This window comes from Xiphias gladius, chromosome 12, assembly GCF_016859285.1.
Source record: "Xiphias gladius isolate SHS-SW01 ecotype Sanya breed wild chromosome 12, ASM1685928v1, whole genome shotgun sequence".
Lineage (NCBI taxonomy): Eukaryota > Metazoa > Chordata > Actinopteri > Istiophoriformes > Xiphiidae > Xiphias > Xiphias gladius.
This window is the reverse complement of record NC_053411.1, coordinates 575,850-594,437: the sequence shown is the minus strand read 5'-3', so window position 1 is coordinate 594,437 and position 18,588 is coordinate 575,850. Positions and strand designations below refer to the sequence as shown.

At 35.9% G+C, this 18,588-nt stretch overlaps 1 long non-coding RNA gene across 1 annotated transcript; it reads left to right on the top strand.

Annotated features, from left to right (window-relative positions):
* The first annotated feature begins 12,458 nt into the window (after positions 1 to 12,458).
* Positions 12,459 to 13,758, top strand: LOC120797592. The gene is made up of 2 exons (XR_005708544.1): positions 12,459 to 12,666; positions 13,206 to 13,758. It is a non-coding gene; the product is annotated as an uncharacterized LOC120797592 (long non-coding RNA).
* Positions 13,759 to 18,588: the final 4,830 nt, after the last annotated feature.

Below are 18,588 nucleotides of genomic sequence, written 5' to 3'. Positions count from 1 at the left end.
TTTGATATTATATTCACCCCCTGTATGTCTCATGATGTGGAAAGGTGTAATAAGAGTGATAAGCCTGGGGAAGCTTTCTCACACTGGTAGCAGTGATGAAACCTAAAACCTTAAAACAGTCAACATGCAAATGATATTCTTTGAGGAAAAAAATTAAGTACCCCTAGGGCATCTCAAATTTTTCATCTCTGTTCTTTCTGTAAATATGAAACTTCTAAATATGTACACAAGCTGAGTTGGGTTACTAAATCTGCACAACTCTGAGGGCACTTTATTAATACTACACAGACAGGTTGTGTCTAAGTTAAAATGAAAAGGAATGGATCAAATAGGGGTTATTTACAGATCCCCTCACTCTAATGCTGATGGGTGCATCTGTTAATGCTAATTTCTTCAGGGATATCAACAACAAATCTTTGCAGAAACAACAAACAAAGCCTGTTAGTGAAATGAACATGCTCAGTCACAAAATGGCCTAAAATTTACCCTTTGTTATGGTCAAGGTTATGTCTTAGCTTTTGTCTTTTTTGTTTATTATAAGTATTAGTATTAGTATTAAGTCACTCATTTAATTTCTACTTAAATGCTGCAATAAAATGTTAACAGAAATGATTAACTTCTGAAGCTGTAAGTATAATCAAGGCTTACTTTTGTAAATTGCTAGCATAATGCCAAATAAAATGCTAATGCTTGAAAATGTTTGACAGACTACTGTGCAATTTACTAATGGTTGCAGCTAATGCAGGGAGAAGGAGTAAAATGAAAATAACTGTTATAATTAAGAAAAATATAATATTTCATATTTAACCATCACTAATATTAGCTGGCAAATCCTTTTGAATAATAGTGTTCCCTCTGTGACTATACAAGACCAGTGCTAAGAGAAGGTTCAGCCATGTTAGAGCAAACTAATCTCTAGTTTATATTCTAGACATGAAAAGACTATTGTTCATTATACAATAAGGACAGTACTCATTTCTGCACAGATGGCATTTGTCCATTAAATTCTGGACACCTAAAAAATAGTCCTAATCAGCAGTTAAATTTGTGAAGTGTTGATCCACCATGAGCCTCCAGAACAGCTTCATGTCTCCTTGTCATAGATTTCCCAAGTGTATGGAGCTCTACTTGAATGATAAACAACATTGGCCAAAAAATATCTCATTTGCTGTTTTGATGATGGTGGTGGAAAACACTGTCATAACATGTCGCTCCAAAATCTCCATAGTATATGATTCAAATCATTTTCATACCTATCAAAGAATTGAGCGAGCCCTTGTCTCCCATAAGGAAGCATCTGTTTGTCCACTTATTTATTCACATTTTTCCTTTAGTTTGTCACCTCTATGTATATGAAAATGGAAGCAACCATTGCAACGATAATGATTCTTTACACTATGTTACCAATTAACTCAGCTGTGAACGTAACTCACAGATGATGACAACTTAAACTCCAGTTTTTAGCCACACTAACAGCATAGTTTTAGGGATGGCAATGTTGGCTGGTATGTTGGTCCTCTAATTTTTGAATCACAATGACTCTGGTAATCCCCTTACTTTTCATAGTGCCACTAGTAGTCTAAGTTTTAGATTTAACTTATACAGTGAACTAACATCTATTGTACCTGCAAAACTAATGACATTCCCATCAGCATCAGCTGTAATTTGTTTAGTGCTGATTAGCAAATCTTAGCTTGCTAAACTAAGATGTCATTGTTTGGACATTTGCACGCTGACATTTAGCTCAAAACACTGTGCCTAAATACAGCCTCACAAAGTCACTAGCATTGCTGTAGACTTATTTCTTTGGTAAGTGGCCATGGTATAAGCACAATACCAGTAACCGATGTCACCATATACAAAATAATAAACTTTGCTAAAGACACTCCACTTTAAATTCTTTGGCCTCCACCTACCTGTAGTCCATTATTTTCTTATACTAGGCTACCTGCTAGCTCACCTACATATTAAAAATGTATCTAGTGATTAATTGCTGTTGTGACATTAGAATGGGATCATACGAGTATCCATAGCAATGGCCACACACTCTTTACACTCTCTAAATCTCCCCTTAAATTTCCACGTAGAGTGTGTAAAATACGACCACTGGTCTGAGCCAAACATGAATATATTATTTGAAATACACCTCAGTTTGTATAGAATTATTTTACCTTCCTGTTACCTTGAACGGATCTCAACTTAACTTTGACCACTTTCTTCTTCTGGTATGCAATTTTCCAGGAGTAAGGATGACTGGGTCTATTTTTTTCTAAATAAATGATTAATCAGACATCTTTTTTTAAATTATTAATATTTATTGTGGCCTCAAACGTCAACATATTCTAGGGAGCATAACAAAAGAGGAGGCCACTACTCATCTAAAGCCTATTATTTGCTACCTGGAGTGAACCTGAAAATATGCAAGGTTGGAGAGTGTAATTATTTATAAGCTACAATTTGTTTTCTCCTGATCATTATTATTATAATGTAATTATTATTTGTTATCTTGGCATAACATAACCAAGACTGTGTTCTCGTGATTCTGATCCTGACATGATCCTTCCTGGGGAGACTGTCTCTTAATATGTGCCATGATCATTGTTTTCAAACGATATCACAATAACAATATCGGTGAGGAACTGAGCCCCTACTGGCCCCCTTTTTCCTCCAGTTTACCGTGCATAGTATTTCTATGCTGGACTAAGATATGGCCCCTGGTTTGGTGTGTGGCAGTTTGTTTAAGCACAAATTTAATCTTGTACAATACTGGTTGAAATAATGAAAGTCTTAAACTAGATTTTGGGAGCCCACTTCAAGACAGGAACTCAATATTAAATGATAAAGCAGGACCCACCATATTAATGTTAGTTGATATTGTGCATTTGTAGTTCACATTCTTGTATTCCCAAAAAAGTTGCAGTTACTCAAAATAACACAGCCTTCTGGGAGTCCATCAGGGTCTTGGGCCCCAGGGCAGGTGACTGCTTTGCCTGTTTGGTAATCCAACTTTAAATCATAGTTTGCCCATAGGCTAGTTTCATTAAACCTTTACTACTATAATATTCCTGATAGTTTTACTAGTGTAAATCCAGTTCTTTTCATGAATTCTGTCTTTGCATGTTTTTGTAGTGTGGATGTGATGAATTATACAAATGGAGATAACATCCATACCCTCCACAACTGCACTATCAGAGAAGGAATTCTAGAAAAATACTATGTGTAAGCATACTGGGGCATTAAGGATCCATTTTGACCTGTAATCTTTGAAGATTTTTGTGCACCAACAAACTCCTTTTTACATCTCAAGTTGCTTGGGTCATGGCAGCTTCAATAACTTGGCCATGTCTTTTCCAATTTTGTCAAAACACATTTTTGCCTGCTTCTCCTACAAACCCAATTTAATCTAAACTATATGCAAAACAAAACATCTCTGGTATTCTTTTATTATGCCTTGTCAGCTGAAAGGGAGGCTTGTCTCGTCTTCTTTGCCTATGTGTTCAGATTAACAACAATCCTCTGGTGCCATCAGTCTAAATTTTTGTGCTTTATCACCAAACCTTACTGAATCAAGACAACTACAATAAGACTTTTAATTTTAAACAATTAATTTGGGTACTGTTTTGTGTTTTGTCAAAAAAAATTCTCAATACTAATTATCTACTTTTGTAACACTCCTATAAAATTGACCCAGTCATCATCACATGTGAAAGAAAACATCTTTTGGATGCTTTTATTGTGACTTACTAAGAGCATTTGGAGCATTTTTTTCCAAACAATTTGGTATTAACATGAAAATTAATCTGACAGAAGCTGTCTGTAAATTGTGTTTCTGCGTTTCTTTGCCTTGTTAATGATCCCTGTTCATTACATAGAAGTCCTCAATGTACATGTTTGCAAATGTTAATAATTCCCTCTAACACCACCACTAATGGTGAAGAGATTCCTAGAAACTTCTGTGGTCTATAATGTGAAGTGCTTCACTGAGTTCTGTAGATAGAGATCAATCCAAAAAAATGTGGTCTAATGAATATCAGTGACCACCATTTTAAATTTGATCAAAACACTTAAACATACTGTAAAGAAAAGAAAAGAAAGGAATAGAAAGGAAAAGAGCATTCCACCCGAGGCTTATCAGACTGACTTATTGTTCTCTGCCTGATGCGCTTCTGCTCAGCCCCCAGATTTTGATTTGAGCCTGTATTTTGGAGTTGGAATTGGATATAACTCCAGTGTGGTTTTGTTTGATTGTCAAACAAATAGCCCAGCAGAATTTGGGGTTACCCATTTTAGATACTACTTTCACATAAGGGATGCTTTTTAAGGGGTTAAAATTTGCAACTAATGGCTTTATTAATGTTAATAAATAATTTATTAATATAGATACAAATAAGCCAATAATAAGGACAACATTTATTTTTATACAGTTAATAGAGGTTTTTTCCAGTTAAATGTAGTAGTTGAACAAACAACTTACTGTATGTTGTCACTTTAATGGGAGGACAGTCTCACTGATGAAAGAGATAACAGCAAAAGCAACTTACACCTGGAAGAGGATATACACCAACCTAAGGGATTTTTCACAACCTGATAATCCAAAAGTCCTTTGTACAAATGGTTTATTACTGCTTTGTCAATGAATTATTTATTAACCATTAACAAAGCCATTAATTACAACTTATAAAACTTGGTACTGTATAATAAAGTAACATTTATAAAGGGTTTATGATAACATACTGCTAGTATGGACACTCATCACCAGCATGTACAAGTCAGGGATACCTTCACAAAGGATGTATTTAATGATGAGGAAAATAAGAACGAAACATTTTATATTAAAGATAAAAAAAACTTTTAAGATTGGCTTTGTCACCCAGTAGTGTCCCCAATCCCATTTATCAGGTAAAGTATCCTCAGCTGTAAAGTCTCAGATGTGTTCCCCGGTTTTCAGGGAGCTTGATGCCTGTGTTTACTTCAGACCTGTGTATACAGAAAATAGTGAAAAATTCACTGTACAATATTTTCAGAAAAAACTATTATGCATAATACTTCTTCAATGGATGTGGATGCATTGTGTGCTTAAAGGGAAGCTCAAAGAAGTGACAAATTTCATGACTGCTAAACTAATTTATTTTTCAATTAGCTTACAAAAATTTACTAAAAAGCAGCATATATCCAGAGTTTTCCTATCATTTTTCTTTATATAGAGTCCCCACCACCACCACCCCCCACTCGCCCCACTTGAAAAATGTGATGATGATATACTTTGTATACAAGTGAATAAAATGCTAACATTTTGCTGCAAACCATATAAGTCTTATAGGGTTAAGTATTATATTAATGTATGTTTTATGAATTACTGTACAAACCATTAATTTAGTGGGTAAAGCAGCATGCACTTTAGTTGTCTTTAGCAATAATAGATATGCTCCTATCCCCTGTAGAGTAGCATCAACTTCAGTGAAAAACAAATGTTCTTGTTGCACATCTTGATGTCCAGAAACAACCACACAGTTTTATGTGAGAGAAAGCCTTTCTCTGTTAGTTTTACAATGTTTCTTCAAAGCTGAACCCTTTCACAAAAGAAATGTACAGAAGTTTGTACATCAGTAAACAGTGGTATTGAAATTAAGTCTATATTTTACTCTCAGAATAGACCAACAACTATAAGATTAAAACAATAAGAGTTTGAAATGGCTGTGTTCTGAAAGAGTAATGTGGATTGTATTGGTTAAGTCCAGAGATAAAAAGTAACTAAGTATATTTAGTATACTACTTTTAAGTAGTTTACTTTATGTAAGTAATTCCATTATATGAGGGAGAATATTGTCCTTTTTACTCCACTACATTAACCTTACAACTGTAGTAAGTAGTAATTTTGAAGACTACGTTGTTACATGCAAAATCAAAATAAGATTCACTGCTAGAGTATAACTAGCCAGTGTCATGACAGAAATGTGTAGAGTTCAAAGATAATTTTATTTTAATATGCAGTCAGTGATGCAAACCTTTATCTCTGTACATTAAATCTTTCTCTGTGCTTGATTTGTAGTCACTGCTTTATCGTGGCTTGATAGGTAATTCCCTTTGACCTCCAGGAGGGGGAACATGAACAAACCTTACTCATTGGTTGTATTTTAAGTAAAGACAAGCAACAAGTCTGTGTTTTCTTTCATATTATTTTTCTCCTCTTAAGGGAGTTGTTCAACATTTTTGGAAATACTCTTATAGGCTTTCTTAGCAAATAAATTAGGTGAGAAGAATGATTTCAGTCTCGTGTCTGTGTGTTAAGTACACAGCTGGAGTCAGAACGTGGCTAGCCTAGCTTAGCAAGAGCAACATGGGGTAATGGCTAGCGTTTCTCTGTCCAAAGCGAAATAATAGGCCTTTAATAACACTTTTTTAAACACCTCCCCATAAACCAGAACTGACCATTTGTGGTTTATGGGGAAGTTGTGCAATGGAGCAATTTCTTGACCAAGAACAGGTTATTCATTTGCCCAGTAGGCTACCTCTGTGCAGCGTTAGCGCGGGTAAAAAATGCACGGTCAGTGAGCACAGATTCTGGCTTTTGCTCTCCTTACAGGCACGATGGTAACAAACATTTCTCTGATGACAACATTTTAGAAAGCTGCACATAGTCACTGCCCCTACTTTTGTTTAACAAGAAACAGTTTCAGCACACACAATAACCTCCCCAAAAAACGAGTGAGCTACGGTGAGATTTTGGTGTATTTTTGAAATTAGAACAGAACCAGTCTAGCTTTTTCCTCCTGCTTTTATGCTAAGCCAGGCTAACCATATCTTGTCTCCAGCTCTGTAATCAACACACAGATTTGCACTAACGAAAGTAGGTAAACTGTATTTTCCAAAATGTTGAACTATTCTTTTTAACTAAAGAGTCTGGAGTAAAGACATAGTTAGCCTAGTGTAGCATAAGGACTGGGTGTAAAAATAGGCTCATTCCTCAAAAATGCATAAGTATTCCCTGAAGGGTTTCTCTGTGGAGAAATTAGATATTTACCGCATAACAAATCTGTCCTACTACAACACTGATATAACAATGGGAAAACCTCCATGACCTCCATGTACTTCTGATATTTTACTCCATTTGACTTTAAATACTAATACTTTTATTTACATAAACTTCTGAATGCAGTATTATTCCACTATGGTGCTGATAGCTTTACTTAAATAGAGGATCTAAGTCATTTCCAATTACTGTTTTCTGTAAGTCATTCTATGAGTTCTTAGAGGAGTTTCATCAAATTTTTCATTATTATAGTTTGATATGAATGTATTTTTGTAGAACTTGGATTTTTGTATAGTAGGATTAGTATTTGTACAAAACATTTTCATAAGGGTATCAATAAATTTCAAGTCATAGAGAAAACTGTTTCTCAAATCCTATCCTACATATCCTACAACTGTTGCAGTGTGAATGTGGAGCAAAATGTATTCACACAATTCATCAGAGTAGCAAAACTTTTTTCAACAATATATTTTTCAGGAATATTAACTGTAACTCTACAAATATGTGCTAAGATAGAATTACTAGACATCAGAGTGCTTTTCTATGGAGAGAAATTAGTCTGGAGGCCACAAGTGACAAATGCATGTTTTACATTTATGCAAGTTGGCTGGTATTTGTGGATAGGAATACACATTTGTGAAGATAATTTATTCGCAAATTACTATACACATTTATAAGTCTTGTTAGCCATGCTAGACTGTCGATGGCGGGGTAAGTCTGAAAGTCATTCAGTGTCTTTGGTCCAGACTGAAATAGCTCAACAACTGTTGTGGATTCACATTACATTTTGTATAGACATTCAGGATGAATCCTACTGACTTTGGTTATCCAGTGACATTTCCTCTAGCACCACCAGTAGGTCAAAGTTTTCACTTTTCCTAGGAAATACAGTGCATTTAGAAAGTATTTAGACCCCTTCACTTTTTTCACTGTTATGTTGCATTCTTATGCTAAAATTGTTTAAATTAATTCTTTCCCTCACCAGTCTACACTCAATACCCTATCATGACAAAGTGAAAACAGAATTTTAAAAAGTTTTGTAAGTTTATTAAAAAGTAAGAATTTAGTTTGCTCAGTACTTAATTTAAGCACCTTTGGCAGCAATTATAGCCTTGAGTCTTGTTTGGTTGGACGCAACAAGCTGTGCACATGTGGATTTGGGGATTTTCTGCCTTTCCTCTCTGCAAATACTTTCAAGCTCTGTCAGGTTAGATGGAGACCATCAGTGGACAGCAATTTTCAGGTCTATGCAGAGATGTTCAGTTGGGTTCAAGGCTGGGCTCTGGCTGGGCAACACAAGAACATTCACAGAGTTGTCTCTAAGCCACTCCTGCATTGTCTTGGCTGTGTGCTTAGGGCCATTGTCCTGTTGGAAGGCGAACCTTTGGCCCAGTCAAGAGGTCCTGAGTGCTCTGGACAAGGTTTACATTAGGGTTTACATTAGGAGATATCTCCGTACTTTGCTCTTTTCAGCTTTCCCTCAACCTTGACCTGTCTGGCCACTCTGCCATAAAGCCCAGATTGGTGGAGTGCTGCAGTGACAGTTGTCCTACTGGAAGTTTCTCCCATCTCCACACAGGATCTCTGGAACTCAGAGTGACCATCAGATTCTTGATCACCTCTCTTACCAAAGCCCTTCGCCCCAGATGGCTCAGTTTGGCCGGCTGGACAGCTCTAGGAAGAGTCCTGGTTGTTCCAAACTTCTTCCATTTCAGAGCCACTGTGCTCTTGGGAACCTTCAATGCAGCAGAAATATTTTTGTAACCTTCCCCAGATCTGTGCCTCGACACAATCCTGTCTCTGAGCTGTCTTTGACCTCATGGCTTGGTTTTTGCTCTGATATGCATTGTCAGCTTTGAGACCTTGATAGACAGGTGCGTGTGCCTTTCCAAATCATGTTTAATCAGCTGAATTTTCCAAAGGTGGACTCCAATCAAGGTGTAGAAACATCTCAAAGATGATCAAGAGAAATATGAGGCAGCTGAGCTTTCAAGTGCCACAGAATACTTATGTCGATGTGATATTTCACTTTTTAATTCAGTTTTTGCTTTGTCATTTTGGGTTATTGAGTGCAGATTGATGAGGGGAAAAAATAATATATACTGGCTAGATTGGCACAAAATTTTGTACAGACATTCATTACTCCCAGAAGATGTATCCTAATGACTTTGGTGACCCCCTGACCTTTCCTCTAGTGCCACAATGAGATTGACATTTGTGGCAAATGTTAGCATGCTAATACGCTAAATTCAGATGCATGGCTATAGACTCTTATTGTAGTTTTTATTTGTGAAACATGATACACTAATTTGTTACTTGTATGGAGACTAATCTAAATACTTTCACTACATATCTTCTATACACATATATTTTGATACTAGAAGATATTGTATTGGAAAATTCAATCAGTTGAAGACGGACTTGAGATTGTGCTGAAAAGTAAAAAAAAGTACAGTAGCAAGCTGTTTAGGGCAAATAAACACTAATGGTACAGCGGTCAAATTCATGTGAATGACACAAGGCAAAAATTCGCTTCACTTTCTGTCGGAGCACCTTGGCATGGCAAGACTACATTTGCAGGGACTTGTAGTCAGAATTCATTGCTTCTGGCTGGTCTAACTGACCTGGAGTCCTAGATGGTGTGTTGGTAAAAACAATAACTACAACAACAAAAAGAGTATTTTTTTTAATTTCCCCTAGTATAATTCTAGTGGTAAAAACTACAGATTGTCTTGGATCTGTAATGGTGGACCAGCATCATTTGTCTCACTGACAAGATCAAAAGTGCTCAAGACATTTGATTTTTAAAATTTGCAGCACTACTATACACTGCAAGTGTATTTATGGACATTAACTAAAGATGCACCATTGGAATTCTATAAAACTCTGGATCTTAAATACAAAAAGTTGCAATCAAGTCTCAAATAATTCAGTGGTTAAGCTCTCCTTAAATGCAAGAGGCAACCAAATTCTGATAATCCTTCATTGTTTATCTTCTGACCTTTTCAACACAATGTTTTTGGGCATCCAACACAAATCTTTGATGTTGGGTAAGATGAAGTACTCCAAAAAGCTACTGTTACAAACAGGGACAGTTCTAGGCTCAGTGGAGATCCAGGGCTTAGCCCTGAAATCTTTGAATGAGTCTAGGGTCACATGTTGATCAATAAATATTGCAATATAAGTGCTTTGTTAATAAACTGTTATTATTGTTGTTGTTATTATTTCAAACACACTGTTAACTGTCAAAACAGCTCTTGCCTCCTTTAATATAAACTACCTATCCCTTTTTTGGTACACCTTTACAACCTAATGCAATCGAATACAACAGATGTGTTATGTAGAAACTGTACATTTAGGAAGACTGTAATGATGAGATGAAAATTCTTAATGATGAGGTGAAAATTCTGAAATTACTACTATATGCTTATAACTGAGGCTGTAGTTAGTGGTGTTGTTGTACTGGACTGCAATACATTTTAAAGTGTTTCTCATATTCTTATGCTTGTAAATGTTGGGATAAAACTTTAAACACACCCCACAATATAACACAATCCAGCTCAACAGCACTGCAAACTACGACCTCAATAATAAACATATGGTTAAATTAGCAAACTCTCTGACAGTGTCAACAAACCGATCATTAATATCTTTGTGAAGGTACAAAGGAAGGAATTTATGGCTGAGCATTTGTTTTGGATGCATTAGATTTTACAGGCATACCTAGTAAAGCGTCTACTGAGTGTACATGAAACTAATTTCAAACAAAGCTATATTTTAAACAATGTATAAAAAACACATCCTATACTGATAATCTGACTGAACTGCCATTCTATTTCACGTCAGTCAAATACTTAAGTTGGTGTGCCTCATGGAACAATAAAGTTATTAGTTACTATCAGCTGTTATTATCAGCTGCCACTGAATGGACAAACTGGGTAATGTTATGTATTAAGGTACCATCACCATATTACCATACTGTCCTGCAAAGGGACAATGCAGTAAAATTGTCAAAACTGAGTTATAACCTGTATCTGACTTTATGATTCAATGTATATAAAAAATATATATAGATTAGCACAAACTAGTAGATTTAAAGTATGGAAAATAAGGATGACAAAATTATAGATAGGAAGACAGAGTATATGAAGAATATGATCCGGGAGGATGTTACGCAACTTCCATGTAGTGAAGGGTTGATAGCATGGACTGTAACTGTAGCTGGATGGGAGTATGTAATCACTGTGGTGCATCAGCAAGAATTCACAGATGTTGGGATGTTGTCTTTGCTGACATTTGTGCGGTTCTACGATTAAACAAGAACAAACAAAACATTAGCACCAAAGCACAACAATAGTACTAGCAATGATCGTTAAACAGTGTTAGTGCTAAAAATGCTATTAGCATTTGTTAGCACTACTTAATCTAGGAGGCAAATTGCTAACTAACAATACACTGGTATTCCAAGACAACATACACATTTGCCTAAGACGCCTGCCATTATAATGCACTAATATTCATGACATCAGTGTGAATTCAAGGCACAGACACATATATAGCACACAATTCTACTTACATGTTTTTCTGAACAAACACATGCATGGATGGCTTATTGGCGGCAACCAATTTTACAGGGATTAGTCTCTTTCTGCCACTTTGTGTATTTCTGTAGGGCTGGAAGGTAGTGTCTGATGTTTTGCATCATAACAGATAGGACCTGATCTCTCTATGGACATTTTTATTGGATTTAATTATTTGTAACCCACAAAAGACCATCCACAAATGTGTACTGTGACCTAAAAATATTTAACTTTCCACAAATATGTATTTTTAAATTTGTGTTGTGTAAAATCCTTTCCACAAAATAGCGTAACACATAACTTACTCTGTAAACATTTACACATTTGTGGATCCATTTGTACACGTGAATTGTGGATTGTGGATTGTTCCCTGTCAATTTGTGGGTAATGTGAAATTTGTGACTTACATCCTATTTGTTTTCAGATTTTTGTCAGATTTTTGTCAAATTTGTACCACAGTGGATCTGTATAAGGAATCCACAAATGTGAGGTGTCTATGGAAGATAATCCACAGATGTATACCATGATGCACAAATATCTCACTATCCATATTTTTTAAAATGTATGTTAAATATGTGTAATTTAAATTTCACCTAAAAAATTATTTTGGTTTAACAAATATGAAGTTTCACCATATAAATACATGTAAAGTGATGTTTATGCATTTGTGGTCCGATTGTACACATGAAATGGATTTTTGCACATTTGTGGATCGCTTCATATCAGTTTGTGGGCCATCTTTGACTTCCGTCATATTTGTTTGCGGATTTTTGTCCAATTTGTACCACAGCTGATCAGTAGGAAAAAATCCACAATGTGAGGTGCAGTTACTAGCTACACCAGCAGGTGGCAGCAGTGCCTTACATGAGCAGACAGAACTCTGTTCTGGAAGGAGGCTAAAACAAGACTCTACCTAGCGTCCAACCATATAACATGAGACAAGAAGGGCAAGGACAGCGGTTTGGCTTCAACCAGGAGGTGAAAGACAAAAGGTGGAGCATCTTTATTTAACCCCACAGTCGTAATTCAGGATTTGGTTCATCATTGTCATCCCTGGTGAGTGTCCTGTGCTTGCTTACTTACTGGTTTTACCTATAGTTTGCTAACTCTATGTTAGCTGTGGTAGCAGTATACAAGCTACCTCACATTGGGATGTGTGTTACCTGCTCTGTTTTGGCATGGTTGTAGCGCTGTGAAAGGCTAGAAAATAAAGCATAAAGCTTGGATATGAGATAGGAAATGTATGTATGAATTTCACAGTAATTTGTAATTCACACTACAACTGGAATTATCAAGCGATTCAATAGCCCAAATTTACCACTGTCAGGTGATCAGTAAATGTTCTGGCTCCTAGTGATGATTTCAGAAGTAGGAAAGTTGGCCTGATCAAAGCAAAATTATCATTATCCTATTGACAGTAATTGAAAGGTTAAATGCTTTGTAAGCCATGATGTCACTGGATTGTTTCTGCTAAATGATTATGGGAATGATGTGACTTGTGGATTTTCTCCGAGATATCACTGACATTTTCATCCATTTCTTTCTCCCCGTCTTCTCAAAAATGCTTCATCTTGGCCTCATCAATCATGTCCCAGCTGTTACCATCACTGGATTCCAAACCACCAACACTGCATTCTGCTGCTTCCAGCTAGCTGGACTCTTTTCTGTAAAAGTGTATAGTTTTTACTTTTGAATAGTTTATCACAATATACTTGTTTTACAGTTATATTTAAATAAGTATGAGCCTACATTTGAGAATTTTGTTTGTAGTATACAGTCCTGTATAAACAAAGTATAATCCAAATTATAATTAATTACTACTTAAGTTGTACAGTATACATCTATTTATGTTTAATATATCATACAGCTTCCTGTCAGAGTTGTTAAAGAAATATTTGTAAAAGTATATGAAAAGTATAGTAGTTACATATTTTTTGAAACCCACTTGGAATACTGCATTTCAATTAACTTGTACTTTAATGTGAAATGATGTGTTCGCTTTTTGTTCACTCTTTGTTATTAACATATAGTACACTCGTAATGAATACATTAAATTGCAACTCAAATACCAGTGTACTGCATATTGTATTACTTTTTATAAGCAGAGATACTGTAAATATTATTTGATTAAAATCCACTTTAAGTTTATTCAAACAGTATACTTAATTGTGTATCACAATAAATTCATATTCTTAGACTGTATATAACAATGGCCGTAGACTCCAGGTCTGAAAAGTGAAGCCAACGTGGAAAGTGGCTACCACTGAGGGCAGCTGGGTGCTGGTTCTAAAAAATCTCTGGCTCCCATAAGCTCCCATTTAATTAAATACATTTTTGTCATTATGGTGTCATCAGCTAAATTCACTCCTGATCAGTGTTCTGGTGGTACATTTGAAAATATTTCCATAATTAATTAGATATTTGGCCTCAAAGATAGGTATGTTTGCTGGCGTGCCTGGTTTGGAGCCAGTCTGGAATAATTGTCAGTCAACCCATTTGTAGGGGGCCAGGAGGGTCATTCCCCGGTGAACTTGAGTCACGTACATTGTTTGGATTCAGCTGTGTTGTAATTACTTTTATTTCTCTTTATTTGTCTGTGAAGTAGGCAATTTCCACAGACTGATGCTTAGTTCGCTTGTAATAAGTTTTGGGTTCACCGTAGTTCACCACAATAATTAAAGCGTGTTCCTCAGTTAGTTGTGCTAACAGGCCCTCCAAGGATTCTGGTATCTGTTTTTTTCTGTAAGTACATGTTTATTTTCTTAATGGTGTCCAATTTTAATGCACTTTATATGCAATTTTGAGTTAAGTATAATTTTCACAATGCACCTCAAAAGTTGTTGCATTTTTCCTAGGTGTTTTGATAGGGAAGGGTAGACAATTAGCATCCCAAGTAATATCACAGTTCATCTGAATTACGGATGCACATCGCTAACCGAGTTAATTAGCTAGCGTTAGCAGATGAGCTGAGGAACGCGAGGAATAGATGAGACAACAGGAAATGATGCTAAATAAGCGAATGAGATACATCATATACATACACAAATCATAAGAGATTGATTCTTAAGTTTGATCAAGAGCTTGAAACAATTTCATAGGTTGTAAGAATTATTTACTGCAATGTAGACTAGAAGATGAAACACCCTGACTGACGCTACAGTTAAATATAACATTTAAAGTGCTGCACAGATAAACTGGAGAAAAAAAAACCCTCATCTAAATGTGAAATGTCTACAGCCCTTTCTTAAAATACATGGAAATCCCAAACAGGAAACGCAACCAGGTGTGCACCCAGGAGCAAAATGTGGCTCCTGCAATAGATGTGTAAGGCTGTTACCACTTTAGAAGTATGTGACAGTATCAGACATACAAACGCTTTAGTGTGTACTGATGATTGGATAGTTAGATTTCAAAGCAGTTAAGTTATCCAGTTGCAATTGATATTGCATGTACTTGTATCGTTTTGGACTTCCAAAATGTCAGTTTAGTACAGCTGATTAGTTTTACTCATAAATACAGTTATTGTAATTGAAAAAAAATGTGTTTAAGCCTTTACAATTTGCGATCATAGTTTTCTGTTATATTGAATTTTAAATATACCCATCATGATTTAACGGCACTGAGTGCATTTTCCATTAACTAGAGAACACTCTTTCTTGGTTTTTACAAATTTATCACATGCCTTGTAATGAATCTAATAGGACAATTTGGTGTTTTCAGTGTCATTAAAATTGATAAGTACATAAGACACATAAGGAAAGCATAAACTCTAATATATCTTTTAATCCTTTGTTTTCAATGTTCAAAGACAGCAGCATTTAGTAAACATTCTATGATCCAGGTTGTTTGTTAAAGCTAACATAGAAATAGCCTCATAATTAATTACAAATTCTGGCATAACCTCCATCAATGTATTCTTCTGACTGCAAAACTGTGCATGTTGCTATTGTTAAAATTAATACCAGATATACACCATAAAAAACATTAACAAACATAGGACAATATCTTCATAAATACCTTTATTGCACATTAAAAACTGAATTAATTTAAACAATTTTATAATCCAGCAACAACACCAGAAAGGTCTATAAAATATTGAAATAAATGGATGAATTAAAAAACTACTTACTGCTTAAAAAAAAAGATAAGATAATAGATACAAATAAAGATAAGGCTGTTGATCAAGGTACAGTGAACTTAACTGTCACAAGACAAGTTTGCATAATAGAAAGAGGTAGTTGAATATCCAGTGCAACATATTTTTTGTAACAAGTATATATTTCTGTAGAAATCGTAGACATGAGAAACCCCAAGTTAAAAATTAAAGCTGCAAGCAGTGATGATTAGGCACTGGCATCATCGTGCATATCTGCGGTGTTGGCTTGGGATGATACATGTTCCTAAAAAATGTCTCATATCTAGGTTAAATGTACCACAGTAGCTACGTAGGGGCCACTATCAAGCCCTTTTAACACACCCTTTGATGAAATCAATATGAAATAAAAATTTCTGCCACTTCTGACTTGTGTGCCAGGTTATGTGAGTTTTCGAACATCCCTAGCCCGTCAACAACAACTTCCTGTTTCATGGCAAAAAATTCGAAATTCATCGCACTGCCAGTGAAACAATGTTCAATGAAAAATCACAATCTTCACCATTTTTTTTTTTGAATTTCGTACATGTAGGTGAAAATTACTGTAAGGGCTACTCTGTTGAAATTTAGCAGGTGGCACTATCAAGCCATTATAACACACCCATGTGCAAGACCCATAAAAAATGTACATTTTCACCACGTGTGATACATAAGCAAAGTTTTGTCAGTTTTCGAGCTGCTTTAACCCCTCAAAAATAGAATTAATTTTGAAGACGAATACTAATAATAATTACAGCTGCAAGCAGCGTGGATCAGGCCCTCGCACTGTTGTGCACATCGAGGGTGCTGGCAGGATGCCAGTTGATGCAGATGTGCACTTTCACGACCATTGGAGATTGCATTAAGATTTGATTTCCTGCGTGGAGTGGATGGCGGGCGGACATTACGTAGTGCACATTTTGTACTGATTCCTGTGTTCATAATGTGGCGCTCAAGAAAATGCACAAATCATGTATTATGTTGTTGTATATGAAATGTAAACAAGATCATGAAAGTTTTATATAAATAAAAAGATTATCGTCACACAAAGCTTACATTCTGTTGCCAGTAGGTACTGCTTTTACTGTGATTCAATATTGGCCTGTACATGTCTTAAGGCTGGGACTCTTTTCGAACGTGAAATTTGGGAAACATCTGATGATACAGATTTGAGTTACAGTTTGTTTCATGTCAAAACATTGAAATTCGCCACACCAATGGGGAAACGCCATTCAATAAAACCTCACAATTTTCACAATGAGAATCATTAAGGTCTTAAGGATTTTCTGACCACATTTGAGGTACATCTTGTCAATCCGCTAGGAAGATTACATCAAACTATAAAACATGTAATTTCCTTTTGCCAGTTTGGGGCAGATCGAAAAATGTATATTTGAGTTACAACAACTTCTCGTTCATGGCCAAGCATAGAAATTCACTATGTCGCCATGGACATACCATTTATCGAAAACTCAAAACCGTCACAACTTAGAATTTGAAGTCAAATGATTAACTTTCTAGGAGGAGGTTCTTAAGTACAACACAAACTGCGCAAAAGTTGCACAGTAAATGCCGGAATGTAATTTAAAAAATGGCTGACTTCCTGTTGGCTGTACATGGTTCTACCAAATTTTGTACATGTAGGTTAAACGTACTTTGATTGCTACTTCCTTGAAATTTTATCAGATATCAGTATACGCTACTTCTGACGTGTATGCCAGGTTTTGTGAGTTTTCAAGCATACCTAGCCCCTCAATAACAACTTTGTGTTTCATGGCGAAACAATGAAATTCCCCATGTCACTACGGTAATGCCGTTCGATGAAAAGTCGCAATTTTCACAATAAAGAATAATTAAGGTCTTAAGGATTTTTTGACCATGTTTGACGTTGATCTGGTCAACCCGCTAGGAGGAGTACATCACAGTTTAAAATATGTAATTTCCTTTTGCCAGTAGGTGGAGCTATGCACTGTAACTCAATATTGGTATGTAGATTTCTTCAGGCCAGGGCTCTTATCAAACGCAAAGTTTGGGGCAGATTGGACCATGTACAGTTCAGTTACAAACCACTGAAAATTTGACGCTTTGCCATCCTGTAGGTCTTGGATTATGGCTCCAAGTGGCTTTTTTAGGTCTTGCCATGATACACTTACCTACCAAATTTGATACATTGGCGGGAAAGCAAAGCGTGGGTGCTTTGTTTTGAAATCTATAGGGGGCGCTATTGTGTACAACCTGCCACACCCATGCCCAAGACCCATATCAGATATCTATTTTCACCAAGTCTGACATTTGTTCCAAGCATTTTCAAGCACCCAAAGCACCTTGTTTTTGCGTTTAAAGATGGCAAATAATAATAATAATAATAATAATAATAATAATAATACTTAGTATCACAATAGGGCCTTCGCACCACCCAGTGCTTGGGCCCTAATAATAAACATAATGGTTCCAGTAGGGTCCTTGCACCGCTTGGTGCTTGGGCCAAAGCCTGTGTAAAGGAATAAAAGCTGCCTTTACAATTAAAGTGAGCACATTGCAACATTCTGTAGGTTAGAAAAAAGCTATTGCGCCAGTCAATAGTCAATAAGTAATGGAGGTAAGGTCCAAAAGCCCAGGAGCCATTATTCATCATGAGTCCTTGTGTGAGAAAGTGTGAGTATGTGTGAGTTTATATGGTATGTAGCAGGCTCACAGCTTCGAGGAAAATGCTGTTCTGAAGTCTATTCATGTTAACAATTTCTGGGTTTAAATGGGTCAGTATAAAAGGGAAAAAAGGCAACCTGATAGAGTATTTGTTTGTAAATTTGCGGCAGTAACAACCCCTCTCTAAAAAGTAATGCTGT